This window comes from Felis catus, chromosome B2 (assembly GCF_018350175.1).
Source record: "Felis catus isolate Fca126 chromosome B2, F.catus_Fca126_mat1.0, whole genome shotgun sequence".
NCBI lineage: Eukaryota > Metazoa > Chordata > Mammalia > Carnivora > Felidae > Felis > Felis catus.
The window spans coordinates 28390592-28409549 of record NC_058372.1 but is presented as its reverse complement, the minus strand read 5'-3'; the positions used below and the strand labels follow the sequence as shown (position 1 = coordinate 28409549).

The 18958-nt window shown below is 36.9% G+C and overlaps 1 protein-coding gene and 1 pseudogene across 2 annotated transcripts in view; one reads left to right on the top strand and one right to left on the bottom strand.

Moving 5' to 3' along the window:
• The window catches only part of LOC105260561, a 32571-nt pseudogene extending 23386 nt beyond the window's left edge, over nucleotides 1–9185 (top strand).
• The window catches only part of EXOC2 (exocyst complex component 2), a 283378-nt gene that overhangs the window by 49520 nt on the left and 214900 nt on the right, over nucleotides 1–18958 (bottom strand). The window lies entirely within an intron of this gene.

The window sequence follows — 18958 nt, the reverse complement described above, 5'->3', positions numbered from 1 at the left end:
TTAAAAAAAAAAAAGTGACTTAGACTGTTTATGTGTACAAAAGTACTTTAGTTTACCCTGATGACAAACAGCATAGCTTACAGCTATCAATTTAATACATAATACAATAAATGCTTTAACAGATAAGGCATGTAATGAAGAAAATATGCGGGCCACAGGTCATCTCAAGGTTAATAAATTTCACATCGAAAAATGTTTGGCAGACAAAGAAATTATAACCAAATGTTCAAAGCACTGTACAAATGGCTTTATAGCACTCACTCTAATATATAAACTGCTTATAAAGAAGGAGAAAATGTCTGGAAAAAAGGTAAGGTAAATAATGAAACCATGATAAAAAAAAAAAAAGACTGACTAGGATTATTCTCCCTAGAAAATGTAAAACTGCTTTTCTCATAAGTAGATCAAATACAAGTTTATTGAAATCTACTTTGTAATACTTTTTAAATGAAATTAAGAAAACTAGTCCAAGAAATTAGTAAAACTAGTCTTTCAGAGTTCAGTAAAGGAAAAGATTATTGACTTAGACTTCTCTCTTCAAAGAGAAAGTTCACTCAATTAGCATTTGTTTTGATCAAAAGCAGAAGTAATAAAGTGTCAAACCACTCCAAGATTAGAAAGCAGGAGACTTGTGGAAGGTAGGTCAGAAGAGAAACATAAAAGAACCAGTAATGTTCCAAATTCAGAGAAGAGGGCAGATTTTTAAAAGTGTTCAACAAATAGCAAAAAGAATATAATGTTCAGAATGATGCCCTTAAAATTCTGCAAGACTCAAAGAATCTTCAGAATAATTTTAGAAAGGTAAAATTACACTTAAAAGATCTTTGGTGTTAATGTACTTTACAATATTCTGATCATTTCTAAATAGGTTGTTAATTGTTATTTTTCGTAACTTGTATCTAATCAACCGAAGTTCTCTGACATTTACTGAATTGTAAAAAGATAATTAAATCAATCATTCTGTTCAAAGTATGTATTACTCTTAAAAACTAAACTGTAAACTGGTACTTTACTTGATGTTTAATTTTCCCTATCATCTCTGGCTTGAGTAACTTATGATAAGGTAGTTCTCATTAATCAACTAAGTGAATAAATCTGTTACCAATGGCTTACTATGAATCAGGCACCATTTAGGAGCTATGAACACAAAGATGAGAAACAATGTCAAAGACCTGGAGAAAAAGAAGGTTGATGGCATGTGGCCCCTAAGAGGGTAGCAGGGATTGGATCAGAGAGCAGATGCAATTAGCCCTCAACAGGGTGAGAAGGGAAGAATGGGTACACATGCAGTCATAGGCAGAAATTAGAGGGAACAGAAGTGAAGAAGGTTTTGATTGCTGGATTCCATCATTCAGAAAACCAGAAGTTGGATGCAGAGTGAAAATGCTTCAGAGTCAATTTAGAATGTTACCATCTTTATAACTGATCCTTAAACAGCTGGCTGAGGTATTTTATTTGTAATAAGAATGGATATTTAGATTCTGAAATAATTCTGCTTCTTGGTATATAAATGGACACAAGTTTTTTATTTGCTGAAATCAGCTTATATCTTTTTGCCTGCAAACCTAGAGCTAGGTATCTCTTGCTGGTTATGTTTTTTAATAAGGGGGATGATGTCTTCCGCTCTTCTGGTTTTTATGAGTGGGATTTTCCCCTGACACTCGTGACCTCTTGCCAACCCCCCTGCCCCGCCCCTACTCCTCTCCTACAGAAATGGGACTTCCCAGTTGGTGAAGCACAACCATTAGTCCACCTCTTGGTTGGGTCAAGTGAATCTACTGAAGTCCTGAGCAAGGGGCTTGCTGTCTTTCTTCTTCCTTCTCTGCTCTGGACAGTGAGACAGTGGCCTGGGTATTTGCTCGGCAATCAGCCTTTCCCTTTAGTGGCCTGTTTCAAGATGGAAGTTGGAGGCCAGGGAGCCCATCTGGCTCTTATATCTAAATCATATTCTCTAGTATCAGCTTCTCATCTGCTGACTCTTTTGCGTTATTCTTTGAAAACCTGAAACTTGGGCAGAGAAGGGTGTTGTTATTCATTGATTCCCTATCCTCAGAGATTCAAATAGTATTATTCTCTCTTTACTTTGTTTAGGTTTAGATACTGATGGGGTGAGACAGTCACTTCTTTTCTCTCTTCTCTAATATTGAATATGACTATTAAGCAATTTTGCAACAATGTGTGTATACCCTGTCCCAGGCATGAATATGCATTTTAGTGAACTCTCCAAAAATTTTCAGAGAAAGATTTTCCCTATGGAAAGTTAAACACTTGATGAGTGTTCAATTAAATGGGCGGTGCTGATTTAATGATATAAGTGTCAAGTAGCTTAGCCACGAGGTCAGAGTTCTTCATGCAGAGATTAGTGCAACTAACTCAATGAAATACAAAGATATAGTTAAAAATCACAAAATAGTATTACCAGAAAAATGTTGGAAAAAAATATACAATAACAAATTAGGGTAGTCTTCACATGTCAGTGGAAATATATTTTCCTTAGGTAACTGTAAAGAAATGATGATAATTTAAAAGAAAATAATAGATGAGTAGTCAAATGAACAGAATTACAGCTGGTTTTCATATTTTCCTCCCATATAACTCACTGGATTTTAATTTTAAAGGGGAGAAAAATCTCAAGTGTTCCAAGAAGGTATTGTTTTCAAAATAAATGGATATAAAATCTTATGAAAATAACAGACCTATTTTGGCATGTAACTTTTTTTTATTTTGCTACCTAATGTTAAGATATTTTTCACCAAAATACCTACCCTCACAACACACTACCAACCAACCAATAACAAACAAAAGAGAAGCATGCACCACAGATACAAAGAAAGTTTCAGGAGTATCCTCCAGCAAATGCCTTGATTTTAAAAATATTCCAGAGTATAAAGAACATTAGGTGGACACACTCAAGTTTATTGCCCTGGTTCCCCATACATTTTTCAATTCTCAGAGAAGAACACAGGATATAGAAGAATATGAGAGCCTTCTAACTTACTTAAGTAAAAATCACAATGATTTCATCTCTTTTATACTGTCAGCTTCTCTATTTAAATTTTAAACTTGGAAATCAGGAACTGCTATCTTTAACAACCTGGAAAGCTGGATAATATTTGCTGAATTTGTGAATGAAAAGCAAATGTATTTTCTATCTGTACATGAGGGAAATATTTTACAGGTATTGAGTACAGAGATTAACAGACTGATTTTAAGTTTTTATTCTAGTCTCAGTGTTCCAAATACATATATTTCTGTATCTGTAAATCCAACTTAAACTAACTTTATTTTTTTATTTTTTTTAATGTTGATTTTTGAGAGAGAGACAGAATGTGAGTGGGGGAGGGGAAGAGAAAGAGAGAGGGAGACAGAATTTGCAGCAGGCTCCAGGGTCCGAGCTGTCAGCACAGAGCCCAGTGAGGGGCTCGAACCCATGAGCAGCAAGATCATGACCTGAGTTGAAATTGAACACTTAACCAACTGAGCCACCCAGGTGCCCCAACTTACACTAACTTTAAACAGGGCAATAAATGTATAGTTTTCTTTGGTTAGTACAATGAGGTCCTTTAAAATCTTGTTGGTCACAAATGATAACTTGTATGACTGAAATGCAGCATTCCAAATTCTTTAGAAGAATGTACTATTTAGAATGGAAAAATACCTGTATTTTCCACTGAATTGGTATCTTTAATAAAGTACTATTATACGAAGGCAACGTTTGGTGGCAGTATGTATGCAAGGGTGGGCATGCAGAGCTGGTCAGAAATGATACTGCAGTAAAAGTATATTTGAATGCTTTAGCAAAAACCTGAAAATGAAGCTAAGGGAAGAGAAGTTTAAGTTAAACGGAAGGGTTAACTTTGCTTATGTATTTATTTTTTTGATAGAAAAGTATACTCAGTGAAAAGAGAAAATCTTTGTAATATTTATTCAGGTGTTCATTAGGACACTGACATAGGGGGAGAGAACTGTTAGACTTACTAGGGTCCGTAGTGAAACAGTATTGCTCCTGCCTCAAAGACAGTCAGCAGTCATGCAACGACTGAGTGTCAACTCAGGCCCTATTGGGAACTTACAGACCACAGAATGCCAGGAAAATCTATTTCTAAAGTGATAATTTGCTTTCTTAGTTTAATATCCAAGCAATACACATACTTGAGCAGTGATATACACCAAAGTAAGTGAACTAAAAAAACTGACTTTTCCCTTTAATTTCTAAACATGTATAAGAGACTCAATTCCTACTCTGGAAAGCAGTTTTACTTATTTAATCTCAAAATTAATTATTTTTTTTTTCCTAGCAAAAAACAGATACTGTGCTGACTGAAATGTAAAAAGGCTTGTCTGACAGTTCTCCCCAAGTTGTTAATGTACCTACTGTATTTAATATTGCTAACTTATCTACCCATAGTTCATTATAAATGAAATCTTATCTGTCCTCTGACCACACCCAAGCTCACAGTCCATTCTTTTCATTCCAAGACTTCCAAAATAGCCTCCCTTTTTTGTCTCCCAACCCACAACCATGCCATCATCTTAAAACATCACTTCAAGGGGCGCCTGGGTGGCTCAGCCAGTTGAGCATCTGACTCTTAATTTCAGCTCAGGTCATGATTCCAGGATTGTGGGATTTGAGCCTCACATTGAGCTCCATGCTGAGTGTGGATTTTCTCTCCCTCTTTAAGATTTTCTCTCCCTCTCTCTGTCTCCCTCTGCCTCTTCCCCCGCTTCCCTTGTGCTCTCTCTCTAAAAAAAAAAAAAAAAAAAAAAGTCACTTCAAACACATTGCTTACTGTTTGGGAAACTTTCAGGGATTTGGAATTTTAATTTCCCAAAACCTATTTGTTCCTCAAGACACCTACAATATAGCGCCAAGTCTGATCATCCCAGATAAAAGTAGGAGGGTCTCAGTCTGCCAAGTCTTCAAGTTCATTCAGATTCAACAAAAGTCCCTGATAAACAGTATACACACTTGTTTTTGAATGCTCATCATTGATGTAAACACTGGCAGCTACAGAAAATATGTTTCTTAAAAGGCTAACCACTTTTAGAAAATTCTAATTACAACTGCTACCTATTGATTGTAATTCTAACTCCCCAGCTATACAGAACTGATTTTGTTTTGTTTTGTTTTAAAACCATTTGAAGAGAACTATTAGATCTGTCCCTAACACTTTCTCCAGGCCTAATATAGTCTGTTCTGACAATCATTTCTCAAAAAGCTTGGCTTTAAGACCAGATGTGATGATGACTCCAAGGCACAGGTATCTGTCCCTGCTATCCTGGAAACTACACTTTTATAATTGTAACTACCATTTCAATGGCTACTTAGAGGCAGCCACATCATAGAGCACCTATAAACAGAATTGCAAATTATCTAAAACATTTAGAATTTATGCATTAGCTCTTAGTAAGCTATTATCTCTTTCTTCTTATTGTAAAATTAAGCCATCCCCATAACTATTCTTCTTCAATTCACACATGTTAACTTTTTTACACCTGAATAAGTATTACAATAATTTTTTTTCATGGAGTACACTTTTCTATCAATAAAAAAATAAATCTATTAGCAAATTTATCCCCTCTGTTTAACTTAAACGTCAAGTTCTCTTTTACATTTCTAACTATGCCTCTTTATTTTGTGTATTCTTTTCCAGTAATTCAATTTTTATTGCAGGACTTTAAATTTTTTTCCAGTCATTTTTTTAGGTAAAAAAAAAAATTAGGTAAAATTTACATATAGTGAATGCACATATAGTGTACAATATGATGGGATTTGATTAAGTATATAACTGTGTATCCTCTACCATAATCATGACATATAACGCTTCGAAGGTGCCTCTCCATCAGTTCCCACCATCCTCCCACAGGTAATCACCATTCTGGTTCTGTCACCATACATTATTAGCCTGTCCTTGAATTTCACTTAAATGGAATCCCATTTTATGTATTCTGTATTTGGCTTATTTCACTTAAACATGTTTTCGAGACCTATCCACATTGATGGGTAACAACAATAACAAGGATAAGTTGCACCCCCATTGTATGGATATTGTTGCACCGTACGAATATATTATAATTTCATACATTCTCCTCTTGATGGATAGTTTGGTTGTCCCCAGTTTTGGGCTACTATGAATAAAGCTGTGATGACCACATTGTACAAGTCCACTTGTGCTCTTATTTTTCATTTTTCTTGGGAAAATGCCTAGAAGTGGAATTGGTAGCTCAAGGGGTAGATTTACGTTTAACTTTATAAGAAGCTGTTTCCAAAGTGGCTTTACCATCTTATAGGCTCATCAGCAATGTCTGAGAGTTCCAGTTGTTCTACATCCTTGTCAACATGTAGTATCATCAGTCTCTTTAATTTTAGCTATTCTAGTAGGTCTGAAGTAGTGGCACATTGTGGTTTTTACTTATTTACTCCTGATGACAAATAATGGTGCATACCTTTAATTTGTTATTGGCCATTTATGTATCTTCTTTGTGAAATGCTTGTTCATATATTTATGCACTTGTTCCAGCATATCTTGAAAAGATTTCCTTTCTTCATGGAAATGTTTAGGTGCCTTTGTTAAAAATCAACAGACTGTGATGTGTAGGTCTTTTTATATTTTCTATTTCCTGGATCTATTTATCTATCCTATTATAATACCACACTACCTTCATTCCAGTAGCTTTAAAAAGTCTTTAAATCAAGTAGTGTGAGTATACCAACTTTCTTGTTCTTCTTCAAGATTGTTTTGGCTGTACAAAGTCCTCACCTTTTCTAAACAAATTTTGGAATCATCTTATTGAACTCTGTTTCTTAAAAATCCTCTTGCACTAACTAGAGGCTTCCCTCTAGGCTGACCTTAAGACACCCTGGCTATAATTACTCCAGCAATGATGATTCCAAAAGCAAATCAGGAACAAGTTTCAAATGATTTGCTGAAATTCTAGATTTGCCCTGTATGTCATTTCTTTGACTATTAAATCAAGTTCATGTCCATGAAAAAAATTAGTGTTACATGCTTCTTTTTGAGTATGTTGACTCCATGGATAGTTTTTCTTCTTTTTTAAAGATGTAAAATTCTTTTCAATTTAAAAATGAATGTTCCTTGAAAATAGTCAAATAACACATAATTCTAAAGTAGAAAATTATACTTTTCTGAAATTCTACCTCCCACCCCTTGTCAAGATACATTTGCACATGACAAATTTTACAAACTGTAAATTGTATGTTGTCTTTTTAAAATAAAAGTGAGAAAATAATGAACATATTTTTCTACCAAATATATGAACAGTATCTGTGTGTGTGTCTCCATCTCATCTACTATAGAACAGCTATGTCTCCTTAAAAGCAGCCTCTTCCATTATAAAGAATGAACAATATTTAATGTGTATGTGTTTGGTATAGATATGCCAATTTATATTCCTAAAAATATGATAGGATAGTTTTCTTTTTAGTACTTTTGCCAAAAAGCATTATCAAGCTTTTTAACATTTGCCATTCTAGCACACTTTATGAAAACGAAAACTTAATGCTTTTTTTAATTTGTATTGAATATTGAAGATTTTTAGTATTTTTTCATGTTTTTGATCATTTTAGTTCTTTTGTGAATTTAATGATTTGTGTTTACTCTTCTGTCTTTTTTAATAGATTCTTAATGGAGGTTATTAGCTCTTTGCCTAACATCACAAGATAGTGCTTTCAGGTAGGGGATGTCTGGATGTGAACTCTGAATCCAGCTCCACCATTTCCTATCTATGTTACCTAAGGCAATTACTTACCCTCTTCTGTGCCCAATGACGTCATCTATAAAATAAGAATAAAAATATCACCTGCTCCTTGAGGTGCTGTTATAAGGATTAAATCAGATAATCCATGTAAAGCCCTCTGCCTGGTACATAGTACATACTCAATAAATGCTATGTATATACATAATAACATATGTATGTGTGTATATAAATTCATACACATACAACATACCCAACTTATTATTTTACACAGGCCTTCAAATATTTTGATGATCCCTTTTCTCAAAAAGCACAAACCAAGCTTCAAGATATGTGGTTTTCCATTTTTTGTAAATCAAATAAAAGATACTATTTTCTTTATCTCCATTCTTCTAACAACTTATTCTCTAGAAATGCTGAACTGGCCTCAGCTCTGAATCACTGAAAGTTACAAAAGGCAAAAAATAACATAGCTATCCAGTGGCTATTACAAAGTTCAGACAATGTAAATGTGTGAAAAATTCTGAAAGGTAGAGATCTTAAAATAAAACTGAAATTTGCTTGAACAGACTGACTACAGACTTAAGAAAAGCTGTACATTTGTCTTTGTCTCCAAGCTGGTGGTATAGAAGATCCTGAACTCATGTTCTCTCATGGACACACTGAATCTATACCTACATATAGAGTAATTCCTCCTGAAGAATAACTGAGGGCTGACTGAAAAGGCCCTGCACAACAAAGGATAGAGGGACCACATGAGGTGAGAGCAATGAAGATATGGTAACTACAGGAAACCCACCCCCCAAAACTGCAAACTGCAGGGGGGAGGGATAGCACTAAAGGGCCCCTGGACAGATTTGCCCAAGCTGGGCACAACAAAAGAACAGTGGTTTCACAAGAAACTAGACTATAAGTGAGGAAAACCCATTTCTAACCCTAGAGAGTCCACAAAACAGTAAGAAACTGCTACTAAACTCTCTCCAGGGTTGGAGGTGCAAGTGAGAAATATTGTTTATGTTCTCCCTCTACCTTGATAACACAGGCAAGAATTGGGTCCAGGTGCTTTAGCTGGCCTGCCACCTCAATAAATCCTGGGCTTTTTGCCCACACCATCATCAACATCCTTCCAAGGCAGCAACTCCACCTATGACCAACCAGCTCCAGGTGTTCCACCAAGGCAGCCCCAGCCCTTGGCCACGAAATCTCCAGCTATCTTGCTGGTGTGCCCCTTGCCAAGAGTATCCTGGGCCTGTCCCAGCTCCAGCAGTCTCGACAGGGTGGCCCCAGTGCAGAGTACCATGGGATTTGTCAGCTCTCATCCACTTCAGCTCCAGCCATCCCACTGGGGTGTCTCTTGCATGGAGCACACTGAACTGCTCTGTCCTGACTCCAGCAATCCCACACCAAGGGAGCCCTGGCACAGAATACCCCCGGGACTACCAGACCATGCCCATTATAGTTCCAGCTAGTTAAGCCACCAGGCAACACCATGTATGTAGGGGGCATTCCTAAATATGTCTGAGAGAGGTATCAGTTTTACCTAATTCATAGAAAGAAACATAGAAAGTAAAACAAAATGAAGAGATAGAGGAATATGCTCCAAATGAAAGAACAAGGCAAAACTTCAGAAAAATAACTAAACAAAACAGAAATAAGCAATCTACTTGATAAAGAGTCCAACATAATGGTTATAAAGAGGCCCACTGAACTTGAGAGAAGAGTGGATGAACTCAGTGAGAACTTCAACAGAGATGGAAAATATAAAAGTTAACCAATTAGACCAAAGGAATACAGTAAGTGAGATTAAAAATACACTGGAGCAAATCAACAGTAGATTAGAACATGCAAAAGGAGGGATGAGCAATCTGTAAGACAGGGTAACAGAAAGTACTGAGGTTGACCAGCTAAAAGAAGCAGGATAATAAAAAATAAGACTAGGTGTAGAACCTCTGAAACATCATCAGGTGTAATAACATTTACATTATAGGAGTCTCAGAAGGAGAAGAGAGAAAAGGTAGAAAACCTCTTTGAAGAAATAATACCTGAAAACTTTGCTAACCTGGGGAAGGAAACAGACATCCTGGCCCAGAAAGTATAAAAAGTCCCAAACAAGATGAACCCAAAGAGGTCCACACCAAGACACATAATAGTTAAAATGCTGAAAATTAGGGTGCCTGGGTGGCTCAGTTGTTAAGCATCTGACTTCGGTTTAGGTCATGATCTCATGGCTTATGAGTTTGAGTCCTGCATCGGGTGAACTCAAGCCTCCCTTTCGGTAAGCTTGTGCCCCGTTTCAGGTGAGCACCAGCCCTGCGTTGGGGGAGCATGAGCCCCGCTTCTTTCTCTCTCTCTCCCTCATTCACTTGCCCCTCCCTCTCTCTCAAAATAAAATAAATAAAATGTTGAAAATTAAAGATAGAGAATCTTAAAAGCAGCATAAGAAAAGCAAAGAGTTGTGTACAAGGGATACCACATAAGGCTATCAACTGATTTTTCAGCAGAACCTCTGCAGGCCAGAAGGGAGTGGCATGATACATTCAAAGTGCTGAAAGAAAAAAACCCTACAATCAAGAATACTCTACCTAGCAAAATTATCATCCAGAAATAAAGGAGAGAGAAAGAGGTTCCAAGACAAACAAAAGTTATGGGGTCCATCACCATTAAACTGGACTTACAAGAAATGATAAAGGGACTCAAGCAGAAAAGGAAATAATTTGAACTAAATTATGGAAGAAAATGATTTTACTGGTAAAAGCAAACATATAGTAAAGATAGTACTCAATTACTTACAAAGTTATATGAAGATTAAAAGACAAAAGTAGCAAAATTAATTATACCTAAAAAATCAGTCAAGGGATTCACAAAATAAAAAGATGTAAAATATAACATATACATAAAATGTATAAGTGGAGAGTAAAAGTACAGTGCTTTTAGAATGTATTCATACTTAAGTGACCATCAATGTAAAATATATTGCTATATACTTAAAATGTTATATCTGAAAAAAATGCCATTTTTTAACTTTATGGTAACCACAAACCAAAAACATGATACAAAAAAAAAAAAAAGAAATTGAAGTATAACACTACAGAAAGCTGTCAATCATAAGAAAGCAAGGAGGAACAGAGAAGAACTACAAAAACAACCAGAAAACAGTGAACAAGATGACAGTAAGTACATTACTATCATTATTTTAAGTGTAAATGGTCGAGAAAACTTCCAGGGAAGATGGTGGAATAGGAGGATCCTGGGCTTACCTCGAACCAGAGATACAATTAGATAAACACACATCAGTGTAGATAAACAGAAAATATGAGCAGAAGACTGGCATAACAGACTCTCCACAGGTAAATGTAGAGAAAGGGCCACATTTAATAGGGTAGGTAGCAAGGGTGGAAATGAAATGGGGTCAGGAGGCAAATGAACCTATGGGACTGTCCACAGGAAGGAGGGATATTGTGGGCATGGAGAGGTGAGAAGAGTAGACTGGGCTGGGATTCCCAGGCACAGAGGGCATGTACTAGGAAGACAAATCTCCATAAAATTTGGCTTTCAAGGCCAGAGTTGCCTGACTTACAGAGTTCTTAACAATCAATGGGGCTTAACACCTGGACTTTTAAAACCTGACTGGCTTGGCACTGGAAGAGCAGGGAGGGTGAGAGGAAACTGAATCCCCACCCTTAAAGAGACAGAACAACAAACAGCACTGGTGAGATATAGCATAGAAGAAGCAATTTGAAAATGCCTGGGATATATGGGAAGGAGATTTATTTAATGATCTCAAAGCCTGTGCTGGAGGAGCAGAGATCTTTGGAACCTTCTCAATCACAAAAGAGCTGGCAGGCACCATCTTCCTTCCCATATCCCAACCTAGATACATGGACACCTACAGAAGCAGCACAGTGCCAACCCTCTCCACCCAGCTTGGTAACAGCACATGAGGCATTCTTCTGTGGACAAACCAGCAGGCCTCAGCAGTTTTCCCAAGTGCCTATAGATCCCTTCCCACAAGGACCAGCCAGACAGAAAATCAACAAGGAAACAGTGGCTTTAAATGACACATTGGACTAGATGGATCTAACAGATATATTCAGAACATTCCATCCTAAAACAGCAGAATATACATCCTTTTCAAGTGCTCATGGAACATTCTCCAGAAGAGATCATATGTTAAGCCACAAAACAAGTCACAACAAATTTGAAAAGCCTAACGTCATACCGTGCATCTTTTCTACCAATGCTATGAAACTAGACAGAAATCAACCACAAGAAAAAATCTGGAAAGAATACAAATCCATGGAGGTTAAATAACATTCTACTAAACAATGAGTGGGTCAACCAAGAAATCAGAGAGGAAGTCAAAAAATATATGGAGATAAATTAAAGCAGTCTAAAACCTTTGAGATGCTGTAAAAGCTGTAATAAAGAGTGAAGTTTATAGCAATAAAGGCCTACGTCAAGAAGAAAAATCTCAAATAATCAATCTAAACTTACACCTAAAGAAGGTAAAAAAGAATAACAAACTAAACCCCAAACCAGCAGAAAGAAGGAAATAATGAAGATTAGAGCAGATATATATGAAATAGAGAGTAAAAACACAACAGAACAGATCAATGAAACCTGAGGCTAGTTCTTTGAAATGATCAAGAAAATTGGTAATCCTTTATCTACCCCCTTATCACAGATAAGGAAATAGACAAGGATGTCTACTCTTACCATCTTTATTCCAGAGAGTATACCCACTTATCGTCAGTGTTTTCCTGGCACTAAAAAGAGCAGAAGGGCCCCGGGATTTGCTGCTTTTCCATCATGGCAGGACTCTCTTTTCAGCCTTTGTGACACTTGCAGACCCAGGTCTGTTAACTGGTGGGTGGTGAGCATGTGTGTGCACACATGGTCTCTTCCTCTACTCTATTTCTCCCTGATCCTTGCCAGAGAGCCCTGTCACTGCCAAGCCCTGCCGCCTCAAACCCCAACTTGTGACCCAAGTGCAATGCAGATCAGGAGCTGGGGAGCTCAAGTGACCCTTCTCTATGGATCTTCCCTGGGCTGGGGCCAGCGGTGCTTAACAAGGAAGGGGACCAGTGTAGCAACTTGCCTGGGACCCTACCATTCCCTCACATGGGGGCTTGTGCACTGGCTGTAGGGGTTTCCCCAGGGGTCAAAGGCCTGGGACAGTTCAGTAGCTGCTGTTCATGAAAGCACATCTGGCCACATGCATACCCCCTAGATTCAGATTGCTTGGAACTTTAAAGCTGTTCAATTTGGTTTTGTTTGTGCTAATTAAAAAAAAAAAAAAAGTTTTTAATGAGGAAAAAATTGGAACACCCTGGGAAGGTCCTGGTTTCTTTGCTTCTCAGGGTACTGTAAGGCCTTACCTCTAGGAATCACTCTCTGCTCCATTTTTCTGGAAGCTGCCTAAACCTGCCCACATCCCCAGAGATCTGTGTCCCCCTTCACCCTCTGCTCCACAGAGGCTGGGCCAGCTGCATCTCCTAGGGACCTTGCATGGAGGGAAGGGATGCTTGGGCCTTGGCCCAGGCCACCCCTTTCTGTATACCTAGTGCTGCCTGCCTTGCTTGTGTCTGCTTCTGTATGTCAAGACTCTAGAAACTAGAAAACAATAACAACAAAAACAAGCCATGGCAATCGCAAAGGAAAAAAAAGTCATCTAACTGGTGAAGGAAAAAGTAAAACTGTCACTATTTGTAGATGACATGATACTAAACAGAAAACTTTCAAGACTCCACCAAAAAAAATTGGAATAAATGAATTCGGTGAAGTTGCAGAATACAAAATTAATATACAGAAGTTTGTTGCACTTCTATATATAAATTATAACGTGGCAGAAATTAAGAAATTAATCCCATTTACAATTACACCAAAAATAATAAAATACATAAGGATAAACTTAACCAAGGAAGAGAGAGACCTGTACTCTGAAAACTATAAAACTCTGATAAAACAAACTGAAGATGAAACAAAACAATGGAAAGATATTCCATGCTCCTACATTGGAAGAGTTACAATGTCTATACTCAAGGTACAGATTCAACATAATCCCTATCAAAATATCAATAGTATTTTTCACAGAACTAGAACATAATCCTAAAATTTGTATAGAACCATGAAAGACCCCAAATAGCCAAAGCAATCTTGAGAAAGAACAACAAGCTCTAGGTATCACAACTCCAGGTTTCAAGATATACTATAAGGCTATAATAATCAAAGCAGTATGGTCCTGGCACAGGAAGAGCTACATAGATCAATGGAACAGAATAGAGAGCTCAGAAATAAACCCATGCTTATATGGTATCTTAATCTATAGCAAATGAGGCAAAATACACAATGCAAAAAAAAAAAAAAAAGTATCTTCAATTAATAATGTTGTAACAACTGCATGCAAAAGACTAAAACTAGATCACTTTCTTATACCATACATAAACTCAAAATGGAGTAAAGACCTAAATGTGAGACCTGAAACCATAAAACCTCTCTTAAAAGAAAACATAGACAGTAATCTCTTGGACATCAGCCTTAGAAGAATTTTTCTGTATCTGTCTTCTCAAGGAAAGGTAACAAAAGCAAAAATAAACAATTGGTACTACGTCAAATGGAAAAGCTTTTGCACATCAAAGGAAACCATTAACAAAATTAAAAGGCAACTAACTTACTGAATGTGAGAAGATATTTGGAAATGATAACATCTATTAAAGGTTTATATCTCAACTATATAAAGAACTCCTACAACAACAAACACCCCCACATATAATACAATTAAAAGGGCAGAGGACCTCAATAGACATTTCTCCAAAGAAGATACAGAGATGGCCAAAAGACACATGAAAAGATGCTCAACATCATCAGGAAAATGCAAATCACAACTCCAATGAGATACCACCTCACACCTGTCAGAATGGCTAGTTCAAAGAGATAAGAGAAAACTAGTGCTGGTGAGGACATGGAGCAAGAGAACATTTGTGTACTATTAGTGGGAATATAAATTGGTGCAGCCACAATAAAAAAAACCATATGAAGTTTCCTCAAAAAATTAAACACAGAAATACCATATGACCCAGTAATTCCACTTCTGGATATTCACCTGGAGAAAACAAAAGCACTTGAACATGCAACAAAAACATGAAAAGACATATGCACCCCTATGTTTATTGCAGCATTATTTACAAAAACAAGATATGGAAGCAACCCAAGCATCCTTGGGTAAAGGACAAATGGATAAAGATATGGTACCTTTATGGTTCCATACAATGGAATATTACTCAGACATTAAAAAAGAATGAAGTCTTGTCATTTGCAACATGGATGAACCTAGAGGGTATAATGCTAAGTGAAATAGGTCAGACAGAAAAAAATAAATATCATATGATTTCACTTATATGTGAAATCTAAGAAACAAAACAAACAAAAACAGAAAAAGACTCATAAATACAGAGAATGAACTGGTAGTTATCAAAGGGGAGGTGGGTGGAGGAATGGCTGAAATAGATGAAGGGGATTAAGAGGTACATACTTCCAGTTATATAAAATAAATATGTCATAGGGATGAAAAGTACAGGATAGGGAATATAGTCATTAATATTTTAATAACTTTGAATGGTGAAATACAGTAACTATATTTACTATGTGAGCATTTCACAATGTATAGATTTGCTGAGTAACTATGCTGTATATCTAAAACTAATATAATATTGTATGCCAACTATACTTCAATAAAAATTGATAATTAAAAGTTAACTACCTATGTAAAAATGGTTAAGTTTAAATTCATTAATTAAATATATATAAGGAATACATATATAAGTTTATATGCCTTTTAGATAGAAAAAATCATTAAAACCAAATTTAAGTAAAAATTTAAAGAAAAATTATTTTTATTTAATCTATTATAAAGATGTGAATTTCCATATGCATTTGTAAATGGAAAACAATATTCTTACTTTAGTTAAAATTTATCAAATGCAAATACTCAGAGCTCTTAATAACTATGGATAATAGAACAATTAAACAATCAGTTAGGTGGCTCATAACTAACCAGAATAATCTTTCCTGACATGTACACAAATAAAGGGGTGACAGCAATTTAAATATCCAACTGTCGGGTTAAAAAAGCATAGCAATGGCTCTAACGGATATTTCCTCTTGAATCATGAAATTAATCAACTGGATTTTTTTTTAATTACTACATACAGTATCAGAAACTAAATTTATTGCCAACTACAGTAATAAGTAATCAGTTACCTATCTGATTTGCAAAATTCAGTTTTTCAAGATGAAAACTCTAAAGATAATACTAATGTTAATTGAAATTATTTTGCAAGATTAATAGTCAAACTATTTTGGCTGTTCACTTTACATGAAGTCTCAACTTAAGTCAACTTTAAACAAACTAAGAATCACTACATGACTATGCAAGACAGGTTCAGTTAGTGATCATGAAGTCAAAACTACACAAAGAACAGTATTAAAAACAGTTTATAAAAGGGAAACAAACACTGACAATTTCTAAGTGTTTTTTGAATTTGGGAAAGAGTAAATAAATTGCTGACACTGCAGTGCCATGTGCCTTCTATTCTTGAAAGGATGTTTATTAAAAAAAAAAAAAAAAAAGGAGGCGAAAGCCATACCACTTAATGTCACACAGGCAGGAGAATCTTAATTTTCTACAAAAAATTTATCCAGAGGCCACAAACCATTATTACTCACATCAGTGGCTTAAACTAGCTCAATTTTATGGCTGAGAAAATATGAAGGTAGTAGAGAAGAAACTTTGAGTACCTTAAATAAATATTATAAAGGGAGGACTGGGAAACTCTGAATCACTGAAATCATCTAATTGGATGAAATAGAAACCAAAAATCCCTAACAGCCTGGCATTGCCTTTCCCACACTCCTTGCTCTCTTGTGACTCCTCACTGAGGTCATTTCCTGGCATCCACCATGGCATAACAGTGGCCAGCAATCACAGCCTCTGAAGTAGTAAAAGGACCATGCCCCTTTAGGGAAAAGAAGACCTCCTGAACTGCTCTTTTCCAAAGACACCCCTTAAAGGGATGAGCTAATAAGAAAGACCTCAGTCCTACCCCATCAGGAATTCTGTGATTGCTGTTGCTTGTCTTCAGCATGCACTAAAGGCACCTAACTGCTTATTAGGGGAAGCTCCAAGTCTGGGGTGGGGAAGGAGGTGGAAAGACAGCCCTCCTCTGCATCATTTACAAATAAATATGTTTCTCAGTAACAACCAGAGTTTCAATGGAGATAGATATGAACAAGTGTTAGTGGAGACTGAAGCTTAGTGACCAAGCCTTGTTGTAGCAATCATTGAACATGCAGGAAACTTGGAGTGGCTATGTCATGATTTTTCCCATTCTCACAGAAACATCACAAATAATTTCATAACCTTAAACAAATACCAAATAATTTAAGAACAATGTCAGTGCTAACAATTATGTTTAACACATGCTAATCATCGGAAAAAATATTAAATTTAACTAAATTCACTTAAACTAGGCAATGCCACACAGAACTACTGATGTGTGGGATATACTTTATATTCACATTTTAACTCAGATGCAATTGTTCAAACTTTAGGGAGTGCATAAAACTACCATATGAGAATTCACAGAAGATAAGAACGTGAGTGCTAAAAGGCTTATTTTGGGGCGCCTGGGTGGCTCAGTCGGTTAAGCGGCCGACTTCGGCTCAGGTCGTGATCTCGCAGTCCGTGAGTTCGAGCCCCACATCGGGCTCTGTGCTGACAGCTCAGAGACTGGAGCCTGCTTCTGTTTCTGTGTCTCCCTCTCTCTCTGCCCCTCCCCCGTTCGCACTCTATGTCTCTCTGCCTTTCAAAAATGAATAAATGTTAAAAAAATTAAAAAAAAAAGGCTTATTTTAATTCAATTCAACAAATAATATCTACTGCATACCACCTAAAAAAAAGTGAACAAGAATAATGGAAACTAGATTACATAACTCTTTTATTGAAAAAAATTAGAATAATCACTGCAAAACCATGTAGCAAATACTTGAAAGATAACAAACTGAAGACTGACCTACAGATTTAGTTAAGACTGTATACTAATAAACTACCCATCTTTGTTCACTTAACAAGCATTTACAGAGCATCTTCTGTTATGTAGACTCTGCTAAACCCTGGGAGTGTGGATATGAAAAAGTCAGCCACTGTGCTAAGGAGTCCCAGCACAGCAGAACAGCAGCAAGCAGATGATGACAATTCCTATGTACAAGAGGGACAGAAAACTGCTTCAGGAGCAGGAGGGATGAGGGAGACCAACCCAACCTGGAGGTGTGCAAGGAGGTGGGAAGGAAAGCTTCCCAGAGGAGGCAGTGCCTACTTATCAGAAAAGAGCAGGAGTGGAGAAGGCTTTCAGGACTGAAATGGCTCTGACTGCCAGTTGCCTAGAGAAGGGATGTGTAAGAGGTATAGGGAAGAAGCATGAGGGAGGTAAAGGATAGCCATAATTAAGTGTAAGCAATGTCTAGCAAGTTTAGGTTTAAGCCTGAGGGATAATAGGTCATCCTGAAGCGTTTGAAGCAGAGGAGTGACAGATCTCATTTATATTTTAGAAAGAGGAGTTTTTCAAAAAGGCAGAAGTGAACCTGAAACAGGCAAGATTGGGTGCTGGTACGAAGAAGAGAACCCTCAAGTATCTTGACAAGAAAGAGTGAAAAATGATGAGGGGCAGAACTCAGAAATGGAAACGAGGGGACTCATAACCAAGTGTTTTCTTGAACAAGATGGAGAGGGGAGTCTTAGCTGAGGTCTTCACCCATTCCCAGTTGAGTGGAGGTTCAGCAGCAGAAAGAGCTGATGTGGTGATGATGAGAAAGCAAAGGTGATGAGTTTGCTTTTGGACTTGCTAAGCTGAAGAGGTCTCTGGAATGTTCCAGTGGAGACATCTACTAGGAAGGCTGATAGAAAGACCTTGATCTCAGAGTAGAGAGATTAGGCTACAGATGTAGATGCTGGAGGCACCAGTCAGTCTGATTTTATCTAAATTATGGTGGATGAAATCACTCAGAGATAGTTTGAGGACAGTCTGGCAAGAAGAGAGAAAGATAGAGTCCTGGGGATACCAGCAGTGTAAGGCTATGCAGAGGAAGAGAAGCCAATCCACCAAGGAAGCTGAGGGCTGTCAACTAGTAGTGGGATCAGAGATGCCACAGAAAGTCTCAGGAAGTTCGTTCAACAATGGGAGTACTA